General features: G+C 51.5%; 1 protein-coding gene across 6 annotated transcripts in view; it reads right to left on the reverse strand.

The window, feature by feature from the left end:
- Positions 1–15,380, reverse strand: part of Ephb2 (EPH receptor B2) — a 188,750-nt gene that overhangs the window by 160,666 nt on the left and 12,704 nt on the right. The gene's annotated exons all lie outside the window — the stretch shown is intronic.

Below are 15,380 nucleotides of genomic sequence, written 5' to 3' on the forward strand. Positions count from 1 at the left end.
GAAGACCCAGTCTGAGGCTTCCCCCCACTGTGAGCGGAAGACCCAGTCTGAGGCTTCCCTCACTGTGAGCTGATGCTATCACTACTGCTCCAGGCAGTGGGATCCTGGGGAAAGGTGGCAAAGGCAAGAGTCACAGGAAGCCTAGACAGAGACAAAGGAAAGGAGCTGATTTCAAGCTCTGCAGACAATGGTCTTGGGGTCCCAGACTTGAGGCTGTCACTAGTGGTTCTCACTTGGTCATGGCGCCCTCAGAAGACACTTAAAAATGGGCGGAGTGGTGTGATGTGGCTCAGTGGTAGCAAGTTTCAGGCCCTGGGTTTGATTCCAACACCTCATAAAATGGATACCGTGGTGCATGCCTGTAACCCCAACACTTGGGAGGTAGAGGCAGGAGGACAGGAAGTTCAAGGCCATCCTCAGCTTCACAGCTAGGGAGTTTGAGGTACCCAGGCTACACAAACCCATTCTCAGGTAAAGTTTGCTATGAGGACCAGAAGGGCCTCGAACATTCTTGCTCATTCTGGCACTGTCCCAACCTAAGAGCTATGGAGTCCCAGGGCCACAAACCTGCCTTCTTAAGAAATATGGAGACACACTGACCATCAGGGGGTGCATGGACATTCGATGGGCCAGAGTCTGGGGTCCTTAACATGCAATGGGGAGCAAGTGCATCCTCACAAAGACAGAACTATGCTACTAAGAGTAATTTTGCTGAGAGAGAGAGAGAGCGAGAGCTATCCTCCCCAAAGAAAGAATGATAGAGACTCCAAAGGCCAGGCCTCTTACCCGGGGAGTGGGCCTACTGCCCTGGTTCCATGGAAAACTGTCTCAGCGTCACTGGGGACCATAAACCGAGTACAAGAAAGTAACCAAAGGCTCAGGCAAATCATCTGGGCCTCCAACCCGAAACTTCAAAACACAGTTTATTTAAATAATCCTTTGCCAGGCCTCCTGGCCTCAGTGCCTGGCTTCTCTGAGGATTTATTTTATAAAAATGTCTCTCTCAACAAGTAAGTCATCCTACCCTGAGCTGATGAGGGAATTCTCCTCTGAGTTCAAAACCACAAGGTCTGGGCAGGCTACTCTATAGCCCGCACCCTTTCTGCAGCGTCAGGCTGTGAACCAGGGCAGTCCATGCTGGGCTGGAGAAGGGGCATGCGTCTTGTGGCTCTCCCACTGCCCCTACTGTGATGCTGTGCTCCGGGGCACACCAACACGGGAGACCTGGACACCCGTGTGATGATGGGCATCTCTCCAATACTAGACTTTTCACAGGGCTGAGCATTCGGCAGCCTCAGAGGGCCTGGTCAATGGTATCTGGTAATGTACTAAGGACAGTGACAGCATGGAGGAGGTACTCAAGAAGGAGCAAAGGTCACAAGTGTGGCATGCAACGCAGTAGAGTACCTGGCATACAAGAGGTCCTTCTGGGTTCTACCCCAAGTACAGCATAAACCAGATGTGCTGGTCCACGCCTGTAATCCAGCAACTCCAGCACTCTAGTGGTGAAGGCAGAAGAATCATCAGTTCAAGATCATACTTGGCTACGTATGGAGTTTGATGCCAGTCTGAACTACATGATAGTCTATCTTTACAGCTACATACATATATATGTGCGTGCATGTGTGCATGTGTGTACATGTGTGCGTGTGTGTGTGCATTCCTCTCCAGAAATTAGTGGGACCCAAGTGTGGCCCATGGTGCCAATGGAGCCCCAAGAGCACGCTGGCTCACTGCCATCCCAACCTTTCAGAATAGAGAAGATGCAGGACCACAGACTGGTCTGACCTTCAAAGGACAAGGAGGCACCCTGCCCTAGTGAATGCCTCTCCTATGTCCCCATGCTAATTTCAAAGCCTGTGGCAAGCCTGCCTGATACACAGTAGGTCTTCAGAAAGCAACTCTTTAGCACAGGGACAAATAAGTAACTAAAACAGATGAAAGCACATCTGCATTAAAATGATCACTGAATGGATGGATGAATATATGGATGGGTGGATACATGGATGGATGGATGGATGGATGGATGGATGGATGGATGATGGATGGATGATGGATGGATGGATGATGGATGATGGATGGATGATGGATGGATGGATGGATGGATGGATGGGTTAAATGGATGGATGGGTTAAATGGATGAATGGATATATGGATGGATGGAGGATGGATGATGGATGAATGGATGAATATATGGATGGATGGATGAATGGATGGATATATGGATGATGGATGGATGGATGATGGATGGATAATGGATGAATGGATGGATGGATATATGGATGGATGGATGGATGGATGGATGGATGGATGGATGATGGGTGAATGGATGGATATATGGATGGATGGATGAATGGATGGATATATGGATGGATGGATTAAATGGATGAATGGATATATGGATGGATGGGGAGATGAATGGATAGGTACATGGACTGGCCAGCAGTGTGGTCCTAGAACAAGGAGGCACAAGGAATCATCCTGGAGATTGAAGCCCTGGCTCTGCCCAGCATGGATGACCACTGAGAAGCCACTTTGCTTCTACTGCCTCAGTTTCCTTACCTGCACTATAAGGATACAAGGTGATTGGGGGCCACATGAGACCAGCAGTGGCCAAGCTGCTCCGTGCACTTGAATAAGCTCAGAGACGGAGCAGCCACCTCATCACCATCATCATGGAGACAGTACTTGAGCACCTGGGGACCAGGAGCTCTTAGGGTTCTGGAGACAGAGGCAGAGGCCTAGAGGGAAAAGGCAGTGGAGGGGCTTGGGGATGGCTTGGTTAGGAAAGTGCCTGCCAACAAGCCTGAGAACCTAAGTTTGCAAGAGACAGTACACCAGCATAAACCCAGCACTGGGGACACAGAGGCAGTCAACAGGAGGGGTACCTGGGTTGGCTAGCCAGCCATTAGAGCCAATTGGTGGGCTACCTCAAAACCTAAGGTGGAGAGTGACGGCGGAAGACACTCAATGTCTGGAGTCTATACCCACGCTCACCCACACGCATCTGCACCCATGCATGTTCACGCCCACACACCAACACACGCGTACACAGGACAAGAGAGGAAGGGAAACTGAGCTAGGCTCCCTGGAGCAGACAATCTTCTGAGCTCTGTACAAGCTGTCCCCGAAGTGGGGGCACAGCCCCCAACCTCGGGACCCAACGTGGAGATTTCGGATCCTGTCACCCTAAGAGCCGTTTCATCCGGCTTGGCAGGGTCTACGAAGCATGGGAACAGCCTGACTATTTTGATCACTTCCTCCCACCTCCATGGGCTGGTGGGGGTGTCACGCTGAGTTGTAAAAGCCGCGAGGAGAAGTTATTTTTAGGGGCAGACAGTGTATTCCCTCATTCATAAAACATGGGCTAAGAACCCGCTGCGAACAGCCCTATGGTGTGCACTAAGGAACTCGCGTGGAGGTGAGAGGCTCCACGGTCTAGTGTAGGAGCCGAGGCTGAAGTGGAAGAAAGCGGCCACGTCCCACTGTTCCAAGGCCGTCTATAAAAGAGTCGTGGGTTGGAGGCCAGAGGCAGGGATAGAGCCCAGTATCCTAAGGAGTGGACGTTGTATTGGGCCTTGAAAGAGGAGTAGGGGTTCACCACACAGAATTGGGCAGACAGTAGCTAGGGCCTGAATAAAGAACTGGGTTTGAGCAGGTGTGGGGTGCAGAAGGGGCTTGTGACACAGATGTGTGAAGATTAGTCTGTGGGCCAGAAGGACCGAAACAGGAATGATTTCACCACAGGCCAGACCCTTAAGCAGCTGCCCCAATCCCCACCCCTGACCTTGGTTTTTACACAACAAAGAATAGAGGCTAGAGAGGACTGACCTCTTGGTCCTGCTGCCACCAATAAGGGGGAGGGGGGGCCTGAGGGCAGGTGACCACAGCAGGGGTGGGATGGATGAAGGGGTGGGGTATGGCCAGTGGGGAACAGTCTAGATACTGCCAGCTCTAACCCACAGGGGCCTCTCTGGAACTCCAGACTAACAGAACAGGAAACTGAGGTAGGGCTGGATCCACTGATTCCTAAGGGCCTCAGAGGTTGTGTTTCTGCCTCGGGATCTACCCAGAGGGCATTGCCAAGGTGACTTATTGCTGAGTTGTCCCTGAAACCACTCCTCCTCCCTGGCTCTGAGGGGCCACTGGGCTGGGACAGGCTGAGCCCTCCGCCCCGTGGTTAGAAGCCCTATTATCTGCGGGGCCTCTTGCGGCCTCTTAGGAAGAAAGGCTTTCCTCTGAGTAAGCCCCGCCCCCCACCCCACCCCACTCAGGGAGGGCAGGCAGCTTCTTTATCAGGGCTGACCCTTCCCAGTGTCCCGCAGCCCACCCTAGGACCTCCTCCTGAGGCCCATGGGAAACAGACTGGCCCCTAGACAGCTTCCCAGCCTCCGGGGAATCACATGAGGCCAACATGGTGGCCCGTGTTGTCCCTGGGTTAGGGGACAATGGCTCAACCCTACTACTTTGCCATGAAGGTGACTACAAGTCCTGTCTAGCCACCAAAAGCACCGGAAGGTCGGAGGACATAGACTTTGGGCCACTTGGGGGTGGCTCTGCAGCCTACTCCCCACGCCAGCCAAGCACAGTGGTTTCCCCACCCCACCCCCCCACCCCCACCCCCGTATATACCCTCCACGCTGGCCGGCTTGGTCAAGTACTATGATCTTTGTCTCTGATGGCGCAGATCTTGGGCCCTGAGCCCACCAAACAGGCTTCTCCAGTGCACCTGCCATTATCTGCAGCAGAGGCTTCCTCTGGGCGAGCCTTGGCGTCTCTGTGAGCCTGCACCTCATTTTACGGATGAGGAACTAAGGCTCAGAACGGCAAAGCGGCCCTCAGAAGATCACACAGCACATAGGGCAGGATTTGAACTCAGGATTTAAACTGCTAATAGCTTCATGATTAACCGCTACACAAGACCCCCCCTTCCTTTGCCCCAGAATGCTCAGCCAACAGGGGGAGAACAGCAGACTCCCCATCACATGGAGCAAGAGGAATTCGGACTACACTGGAGGAAGGAGCCCTGTCTAGTCTCCAGGGGACTTCCAGACCCAAGAAAGAAGGTTCCTCCTTCTGTCCATCCTCCTAAGACAAAAATTACCAATGAACTCCCATAGAATTCCAGTCTGACCACAAGGAGACAGTGGCAGTGAGGTGTTCCCAGAATCACAGAGCACAGGGACCTGGCCTCCAAGGCCAGGCAGAACTGGCTCAAACCTTCCTGTGCTTCCGTAGTGAGTGACACCCTCTCAGAGCCTCAGTTCCCTAGTGCACAAAGGTGTTAGAAGAGAATAATGGGAAAGCACCTCCCCCAGCCTCGGTCCAACCACGCAGGCCGCAGCAGCAACAGCAGAGACACATGGCAGCTTTCGAGTTTTTTGAGGCCTTGCTGGGTATGGTGGCACAGGCCTGCAATCCCACATTTGTGAGTCTGAGACAGGAGGATTTCAAATCTGAGATCCTGCCTGGCAGTGGTGGTGGTGCACACCTTTAATCCCAGCACTCAGGAGGCAGAAGCAGGTGGATCTCTGTGAGTTCAAGAGCCGTCTGGTCTACAAAGCGAGTTCTAGAACAGCCAGCACTGTTTCACAGAGAAACCCTGTCTCAAAAAAGAAAAACAAAAACAAAAACAAAAAAAAAAGTACAGCCAGGCAAAGTGGCACTCAGGAGGCAGATGCAGGGGGATTCCTGTGAGTTACTGGAGGCCAGACTAGTCTACTTAGGGAGTCTGAGGCCAGCCAGGGCTCTACAGTGAGACTTTGACACAAGTTAACACACAAATAGGGTCAGCAGGACGGCTCTGTGTGTAAAGGTGTTTGCCATCCAGCCTGTCAATCCAAGTTCCATCCACAGGACCCTCATGGTGAAAGGAGAGAAGGGATGCCTGTAAGTTGTCCTCTGACCTCCACACATACACCATGACACACATGGGTGAGCATGCGCGTGTGCACACACACACACACACACACACACACACACGATAAATATGTAATACAAAATTAAAAACACAAACAGCTGGGAAGAATCCTGAAATGATATCTAAGACAGAGAGAGTATTACGTGTTTGTGTGTGTGTACGTGTGTGTGTGTGTACGTGTGTGTGTACGTGTGTGTGTACGCGTGTGTGTACGTGTGTGTACGAGTGTGTGCGTTGTGTATGTGTGTGTATGTGTGTACATGTGTGTATGTGTGTACGTGTGTGTGTGCGTGTGTGTGTGTGTGTACACACGTGCACTTGCAACTACAACTTTCAGGGATATAATTCACAATTTTAGCATTTTCTTAAAGTTCTTTTAGGCCCAAGCCATGAAGCACAACCAGGACAACCTCATTGCCCTGCTGCAGACACATCTCTGGGCCTGTTCCCTCCCTTCCACCCCCCCCACTCCACTCCCCGGAATCCAGAGAGCCTGCATGGCCTATCTCTCCAGGATGTCAGAGAGCTCTGGGAGGTTGCAAAGGGGACAGGACACTGTCAACTGCCCTGGACTGTGCTGGAGACAGAATTTATCCTGCTGCCAGGCAGTCAAGGTGATGTAGGATGCTCTCCAGCTCCCTAGAGAGGGCTGAGAGGTGCCTGGCCAAAGGGGGCTAAACATGAGCAAGCGGTAGGGGCTGCTGTTGTGCTCTGGGTATTCTGCGCTGGCTCCTAGCTTGGCCCCACCAGTCCTCATCAGTCTGTGCTCTGGTTTGGAGCATGGGCTTGAGACCAGAAGACTGTGGGTTATACCCAGTTATGACTCTTTTGGGCTCTATGGCCTTGGGCAAGTACCGAACCTCTCAGACATATTCAAAACCCCCCAACACAACGTCTCGCTATGCACCCCAGGCTGGCCTCAAACTCTCCATCCTCCTGCTTCAGCCTCCCAAGTACTGGGATTCTAACATCTTTCCTGTCTCTCAGCCAGAGCAAGGAACCTCCATGCCCCAAAGGCAGAGACTCTGCAGCTAATGTGGATAAAGCAGCAATGGTGCAACCAACACAGCGGGTGCCAACTCTCTAAGTCCAGCTTCTAATCCCACGGCAATATGGCATCCTGCACTGGTCATCTCACTGCACCACCCTGCCCTCTGTGATCGTGGTCTCCCCACCTGTCAGCATGCAGGCAGGCGAGGAGAAAAGCACCAGGAATCTGGATGGTCCTAGGGTAGACGGGACAAGTCCTCGCACTGTCCGGAGTATGAGTCTCCATATTTGAGTGACAGGCCTCATAGCTGCTTCTGTACTGAAAAGGCATAGCTAGGCGTGTGAACGCATCAGCCAGGACACGGACTAGCCACTGTGATAAACAATGCATGCCATGGTCTTGTCGCCAGCGGTGATCACGAGCAGCATGCCATTGGATGCCACAGCTCAAGGCCTCTGGCTGCAAATCAGAAAATAAAGAGGGTCCCTTTAATGTCTACCAGTTGGGCAAAATAGGAACCTTCAAATGGGAGGCGCAAAAGTCAGTTCTAAAACTCAAATGTAACAACAAACGTCAAAAAAAAAAAAATGTAAAGGGTCAGCGGGATGGCTCTGTTGGAAAAGAGGCTTGCTGCCAAACCTGATGTCCTGAGTTTGATCCCTAAGTCCCACAGTGGAAGAAAAGACCAGACTCCCATAAGTTTGTCCTCTGACTTCCACACACATGCTGTGGAACATGTGCACGCTCCATTCCCCCATCACGACACACACACACACACACAAACATAAACAAATATTGTCTCAAGCCCAATTGTGTGTGTATGCATGAGTGCATGCGTGTGTGCTCACTGTGGGGTGTGGAATAAAATGAGGTCATATGGAAATGGGCTATTTTTATTTCAACAAGGCATTTTAAAAATACTCTTAATTATATGAAGATGGGGGAAAGGTTCTCTCAAAAATTAGAGAGCACTGTTACAGCTGCCCTCTGGCCCCCCACACCCTCCTAAACCCTCCAGTCCCCTACCACACCCTCTTCAGCCCCCTCACCTTTCCCAGGCCCCCCGAAGCTCTTTATATCCACCCCCCGCCCTTGGGAGGCAACTGGCCCACACATGTGGGCAGAAGGGAGCCAGACTCCACCAGGCCCCGCCCTCCAAGCTCTTTCCAGGATTCTCAGTTTATCTAACGGTCCTTGGAAGCAGTAGGCTGAGCAGAGGGGAGGCCTGGAAGCCAGTGAGGTTGGGGAGCCCTTCTGCCAGAGGGCGCTGTCTGCTGGGGTGGCTGCTGCAGAGGCTTTGTTCTGAGATCCCTGGGTAGCAGACTTACGATTGCCAGCCCAAGGCAAACTCCGCGTAGACTAGACAGAGATGGGGCCCAGGCTACCGAAGGCATTCCTGGGGCTGCTCTGGGGGCTCTTTCTCAACACAACAGTCATTTTAGTTTTGTTCCTGGGGCAGTCACTACACTACGTTTTGGAGATAAGAAAATGGGGTTCTAGGAGGGAAAGCCACTTATCAGGTCACTTAGGACAGGACCAGGTGCGGTGACTCCAAACCCTGCGGGAAAGGCTTGGGTCAGGGCCAGAGCCCAGGTTCTTCCTCACCCTCTGCCCTTTGGGCTCCCTCTGGATGGCACAGCAGGTACGGAAGTCACAAGCTCATTGCCAAGGGGTCTGCCAGTAAATTACTAATTTTGTCAGAAACAAATGTCAAGTTTGCCTCATTACAAGAGGAGCTGTCCCAGGAGGCCAGAGTGAAGAAAGCACAAGGCAAGTCCCATCCCTGGCACCCCAACTTGCCTGCTGTGGTGGCTCCTCCCATCCCTCCCCTCCCCTTCCCTCCCCTCCGCACACCCTGACTTTCTGAGCCCAGGTTAGATCCAGGTACCTCCTCAAAGGCCTCCAGCACTGCTACCAGCTCACTGACGGAAGAAACCAGTCCAATCAGGACCCTCCTGTCAATCACCGGCCTCCAGCCCCTTACTCTCTGTCTCCAGCTATGCAGACCTCCGGCAGACTCCTGCCACAGGGGCTTTGCTCAGATGGTGGCTCTACCTGGCACATAGTCTCGGCATCCATAAGACTCCCTTCTCTTCTCCTTCCTTTTCTCCTGCAGGCTCTGCCCAACCCAGAAACACTTCTCCACCCAGCCGACCTCCCATCTCCCACCCTCTGGTTCTCTGCCTACGTTTTCAACACTTCATGGTACACCTGTCATCAGCCTGGCCCTGGAAAAGTAGAGATCAATGGAGCAGTCACGCTACCCCCGCAGCTTGCCCAGTGAGGCCCAACACTACCCATCAGAGTATCTGGCCAGAGTAGAAGGCCCCTACCGCACATCCACCAGGTCTGAATTCACGTGTGCCCTCCACGTCACTTCCCCTCCCTGAGCACCAGGGGCCTCTTCTGTCTGCATGGGAGAGGAGCTGCCCCGCTAGGCCCTCCTCCCAGGGGCTGTACACAGCCGCAGCTCTTGATGCCTGCTCCACCTCAGCTCCCACACCCCCACCCTGGGGTCTGGCCCTGTGCCAAGCCCCTGCAGACTTCAATACCAGTCTGTTCAATTAAAGGGAGATGACGGATGTCACAGCACTCTGCCAACTGTCACCCTGAAGAACAAACAGAAGCGTACCCCCCTTTCACAGAGCGGAGAACTGCGTCCGCTCATTCATTCTTCCAACCGACACATTAAATGAACACTTACTACGGGCCAGGCCTGAGGTAGGCCTGAGGAATCCAGCGGCAGGCAGGGTAATCGCCCCTGCTTTTGCAGTATGGAAGGGAGGAAAGAATACTGACCAGAGACACGAATTAACTTAAAATTAGGATTTTGACAAACGCTGCTTATGGAACTTTCTGGGAGAGGGAGACTCGCCCCAGAAAACAGCGGAGCATGGGTAAGCACTATACGGACAACAAGGGGAACAGTATTCCAGCTTCAAGGATCAGCCAGCGCAAAGGTCCTGCGGTAGGTGAAACCCAGAGATTCTAAGGGATCTAAAGGCCAGAGCAGCTACAGCAAATGTGTGAGCAGCAGCCAGACACGCAGCCTCTGGGCCCTGGGAAGGTTAGTGGCTCCATCTCCAGAGTAATAGGGAGCCACGAAATGCTCTAAAGAAACAGCATGGGGAGCTGGAGAGATGGTTCTGGGGGCTGTAGAGATGGCTCAGAGGTTAAGAGCATTGCCTGCTCTTCCAAAGGTCCTGAGTTCAATTCCCAGCAACCACATGGAGGTTCTCAACCATCTATAATGGGGTCTGGTGCCCTCATTTGGCCTGCAGGCATACACACAGACAGAATATTGTATACATAATAAATAAATATTTTTTTAAAAAAAGAAAGAAACAGCGTGATTGAATTCAGAGTCCGGTCCTGAACCATGTTCCACTAATAGGTTCATGTGACTCGTGTGGCTGTGCTTTAGGCTAGACTTCAGGCTCAACTCTCCCAATTTGAAAGTTTTAAGGTCAAAGGTCACCTCCTCTCCCCCTCCCCTTCCTCCTCCTCCCCCACCAGGTGACAAAGCCCACTACCCTCAAACACATCTGTGCATGCCCTATGGCTGAGGGCAGAGCAGGCCAAGGTCTACCCCACAGCCTAGCTGTCAGAGAACTGAAAGGGACCCAGAATTCCAGGCACCTTGGTGCAGCTCCCCCTGTCAGCTGACCGGGAGGCATTACCCCGAGTGAGCATATTATCACGATGTGTAATTTCTGGAATAAACACAGCTGTGTTTGTTTCTCCGCGTGCACAGCAGACAGAACAGCAGACGGATCTGCCGCGTGCAGCTGGAGCCTCGCACCTTGGGACAGCCACGCACTGTAGAGGAACCAAGAGGATGATGGGTTGTCCCTGGGGCCTCCAGATACCACCATCCAGGTGACACCTTCAAGGGGCTAGCTCAAGGCCTCTTGGGAAAACAGTATGGAGATGACAGCAAGGGGAGAAACTGGGACATCTGTCCCTTGGAGACAGGTGGGTCCTGATCATTGGGGACAGTTGACCCTGGAGGTATCCGTCATGAGCAGGTCCCTTAGAACGAGAGGCCACATGGATGAACCCCAACAAACCAATTCCAGCCTGAAGTTTTCCAGACGGGATGGCATGGGGCTACCACGGCAAGAGCTGAGACACCCTCTGCTACAGCCACTTTGTGCCAGGCCCTGCAGCAGACCCCAAGGGTGCCCTTGCATCCACTCGGGTCCTTAGCAGCCCGTCCAATCACTTGAGTTTCCTTGTCCGGGTGCTGTGAGCATATGCGTTTCAGGGAGCCTTGCCACAGCTCTTTCCTCATCTGCAATGGGACCAGAACAGTGATGTCTCAACCCGTGGGTCACAGAGACCACCTGCATATCAGATATTTACATTACAGATCATGACAGCAGCAAAATTACAGTTATGGACTAGCAACGAAAATAATTTTATGGTTGGAGGTCACCACAACATGAGGAACTGTATTAGAGGGTCACAGTGTTAGGAAGGGTAAGAACCACTGGGCTAGAGAATTAAGATTCCGCATGTGAAGCCTTGGTGCAGGGACAGGAGGCAGGCACTGACACACGACGGTACCTACTCCCTCAGTAGAAGCCAACTGAACAACTGCTATGTCCCAGGCAAGCACTGGGACTTGCAAGCAAGACATAAACATTTCTGCCTTTGGGAAGCATGTGTTGTTTGTGTGTGTGTGTTTGTGTGTATGTGTGTGTAGTGTGTAGTGTGTATTGTGTGTGTTGTATTGTATGCTGTGTCTATTGGGTGTGTAGTTTGTGTCGTGTATATTGTGTTACGTGTATTATATGTGTTGTGTGTAGTGTATGTTATGTGTACTGTGTGTGTTGTGTGTATGTGTATTGTGTCTAATGTATGCTGTGTGTATTGTGTGCTGTGTGTAGTGTGTGTGTATGTGTTTGTGTGTGTGTGTCTGTGAGATCTGAAGCAGGGACTCATGTATCCCAGACTGGTCTCAAACTTGCCATGTAACCAAAGCTGACCTCAAACTTCTGGTCCTCCTGCCTTGACTTCCAGATGTGCTGGGATTACAGATGTGCACCCACCGAGTTTATTCAGCACTGGGATGGAACCCAGGGCTTTTGTGTATGCTAGGCAAGCACTCCATCAACCAAGCTATACCTCCAGCCTGAAGCTTATACCTGGGCAGGGAGGAGTAAATTAAGTTTTCCTTTGTTGTGATTATTGTGCCCATTTCACAGAAAGTTGGATGGATGCTCAAAGAGGACTTTTAACCCCCCCCCTTTCCCCCTCACATCCCACCTAACACTCAAAAGGGCTAGAACCAGATGCTAAAAAACTCCATCCAAGATCTTACCAGGAGAAAAGGGGAGCCACCAATTTTAAGGCACTGTCCTAAAGGCTGCAGATCCAGCCGCCCACTGGTTTTATGGGACCTCAGGAAGACGGCAGTTTGGGCTTCACTCTCCCCACATTTGGATGCTCTGAATTCTGGGGTGAGCCTCGGGTTGTCCTGGCTCTGTGAAAGACCTGGGCTAAATGAGGTGTGGGAGCTGTTCCCCGACTGGCAGGAAGGGCTGACTCTGGTGTGCAGAGCTGGGGGGGGGGGGGGCTGGGCAGGGGAGACAGGTGAGCCGGGAAGGCGGGCCATGGTCCCTACTGCTCTGCCCTGTTTCCACCCCTCTCCCACTGACACAGTAGCAGGCAAGCATGTATACAGCCTGCACACAGGGGCTCGCTTAACAGGGGCTGTGCCCATAGTCTTCCTCAACTGCTTCCTGCTTTGTTTGGGGTGGATTTTTTTTCTTTTTGGCAGTGCTGGGGATGGAACCTAAGGGCCTTGCATGCACTAGGCAAGCACTCCACCCCTGAGCCGCATCCCCTGATCCCGGCTTTGGATGTCTTTTGTCAGCCTTCTCCTGCACTGAAGAGCAAACCACTTTCCTTGCTCACACCTCTGCCAGGCTCACCTCCCATCTTCCACTTCACACACTTCCGTCTACAGTGACAGCCACAAAGCAGCCTGCTTCCAGCTTCTGGGCCTTTGTTTAGGCCGTCCCTCCGCTGAGAATGCCGTTCCCTTCCACTTGAATGCGCCTTCTCCCACAGCACAGGCTGGGACACACTTCTCTGCAGCACACCCCCTGCTACACATGTGTATGGGATTCTTGGTTTCTTTTTTGCTTATTTGTTTAGGATAGTTACATATACATAATAAGGTATCTTTTTTTTTTCAGACAGGGTTTCTCTGTGTAACAGTCCTGACTGTCCTGAAACTCACTTTGTAGATCAGCCTGGCCTTAAACTCACAGAGATCCGCCTACCTCTCCCTCCCAAGTACCGAGATTAAAGGCATGCACCACCACCACCCAGCATTACACAATATCTGAAGGACAGACCTCAAGTCTAGACACAAAGGTGGGATGTTTCATGTACACCTTCAATTCACAGCTGGGAGTGTTCCCACATACCTGTAATCCCCGCATACCGGTGGTGGAGCAGGAGGATTAAGACCAACCTCAGCTACACAGAAATTTGAGGCTAGCCTGTACTAGATGAAAATCTGTCTCAAAAAAGAAAAAAATCAAACAACTTGGCTCAGTGGGTAAAGAGCGGGCTGTGCAAGCATGCAACCCTGAGCTCAGACCCCCGGCATGCACAGAGAAGCCAGGTGTGGGGACAGGAGCCTCTCAGGGTGCATCAGCCAGCCAGTCTAGCCAACCAACCAGCTCCCAGTTCAGCTGGAGATTCCGCTTCAAAAACTAAGGCAGCGAGCATGTGCGCCTATACACAAAACACCACACAAAATAACAAAATAAGACAAAATAAAATAAAATCCTGAACATCACCAAAAAATAACAACAATAAACCAACTACCCCAGAACCAGCTGGAAGGTCATTTTATACGGCTTTTTTTTTTTTTACTGTGTGGACATTTCTTTGTTGATGTGTTTGTGTGAGCATATATGTATGTATAGTCACGTGCATGCATGTGTGCTTGTAGGCCAGAGGTTGATGTCACTAAGCCATTCCCCCAGCCCCAGTGTGCCTGCATTTTGACTATGACATGTCACGTGAGGTCAGGTGTAGAATTTCCTACTTGTGGCCTCTTGTTGGTGGAAAAAAATAAAAGTTTTGGATCTTTTTTGAGTTTCAGGATTTTCACATTAGAGAGGCTTGAGATGTTTCAAACAGTGACCCTGGGGTCCCTGGACACTGCTATACTTGCATCTGTATTAATCTGCCATATGAGTTCATGACTATTACCAGGGTCGTTGCTCAGGACAGTGCCAGCTTATCCATGGGAGCTGCTCTGAAGAAAGAGGAAAAAGAAAGGAGGAAAAGGAAGAGAAATGATGGAGGGGAAGGAAGAGGAAGAAGGCTTTGCCCATCTCTGCTGGGATGCAGCTCTGATAGCCAATGTGAGTCTGTTTAATCTCTCACAAGGTCCCCTGGCATCTTAGAAGCCGTCCACAGAGAATGATGAATGGAGAGACGGATGAATGAACTAATGGATGGGGGGAGGAAAAGGATTAAGGGAAAGAAGGATGCATGGACAGATGGACAGAAACAGTCTGGAGGAGGCTGAAGGCACTAACTGAGCCCAGCAGCACAGAGCCCCACCACAGCAGAGGCTTCTGAGACCAGATGCTCAATCTGTCCCCAGCTGCCGCACCTCTCCCTGGCTGTGAGCTCCCAGATTGGAGCCAGCATCAGTCTGAGCATAGGATGGAGAAAGTGGAAGCATGGGGCGGCTGGTGCCCAGGGGAGCCCCAGCTTTTCCCCCACCTGTCACCAGCTCTAAGCACCAGCCCCTGACAGCAGGAAGATATCTCTAAAAGCATGAGCCAAGTCGGCAGGAAAATAGGATTTACTCCACAGACATTCACTTGGGGGCAACTTCTCCGGAACTCTACAGTGTAGCAACTTTGGCAAACCTAAGTCCATGGCTCAGAAGATTTCTCTCTAAACCTGGGGTGTCTGCTGTTTGCCAGCGTGATCCAGAGCCAGAAACAGGAGAATAAGGAAGTATGATCATCCAGATACCAAAGGGAATTTCAGGATAGAAGGGCACCCAGACTATCGTTCATTCTTCTGCTCATTTTCCCACCTACCTACCCAAAACATGCAAACACTTGACTCTGCACATACACACTACATACATACATACATACACACATACATACACCACATCCTTCTCCCAGCCAAGCAGCCAGCCATTCATCAAACACCTGTCTACGCGTCCATCATCAATTCCATCCATCTACCCATCCATATCTACATCCCATCTAAACATACATACACATATACATGCATACACATACATTCCACACATCTATACATACATACATCCCATCCATCTACCCACCCACCACCCATTCATCCCTCCCTCCCATCTATCTACCCAGCCAGCCACACTTATCTATTCATCTATCATCAATTCTATCCATTCATTCACCCCATCCATCCACCCACCCATCTATCCATTTATCCATCTAC

Source organism: Microtus pennsylvanicus, chromosome 13 (genome assembly GCF_037038515.1).
Source record: "Microtus pennsylvanicus isolate mMicPen1 chromosome 13, mMicPen1.hap1, whole genome shotgun sequence".
Lineage (NCBI taxonomy): Eukaryota > Metazoa > Chordata > Mammalia > Rodentia > Cricetidae > Microtus > Microtus pennsylvanicus.